This window comes from Penaeus monodon, chromosome 29 (genome assembly GCF_015228065.2).
Source record: "Penaeus monodon isolate SGIC_2016 chromosome 29, NSTDA_Pmon_1, whole genome shotgun sequence".
Lineage (NCBI taxonomy): Eukaryota > Metazoa > Arthropoda > Malacostraca > Decapoda > Penaeidae > Penaeus > Penaeus monodon.
In genome coordinates this window covers 7,011,153-7,011,600 of record NC_051414.1, presented here as the reverse complement: position 1 = coordinate 7,011,600, position 448 = coordinate 7,011,153, and positions in this window count along the sequence as shown.

Sequence of the window (448 nt, the reverse complement as noted above, 5' to 3'; positions counted from 1 at the left end):
TCGAGAGCACACTTTTTAACAAACCGTCATTCATTAGACCAAAGAAACTGAACATTCGCTAAAAATGAATCCCCCCAAAACGAAAATATTTGAGAGAATAAAAAAAAAAAATTCCCAGAGAATGCAAAACGTCATAGTACAGCCTGCTTATAGTCTGCACATCAGTCAAGGTTTGGAGGTCCATGCCAAGAACACCCCTTATTTAGAAGCGCCACCAGTATTGACATTGATTTTAGAAGCATTTCTAGGCCCCCGAAAATTACTGAGACCACAATGATGCTGAGTTTTAATTTTTAAAAATCTCCGAACACCCAGAACCGAAAGACAGCATGGCGCTGAGTTTAGAAGCAACTTCAGGCACTTAAAACGAAAAACAAACAAACTGAGTTTACAAACAACGCCAGGCACCCAATACGAGAGAATACGATGATTCTGGGTTTAGAAGCAA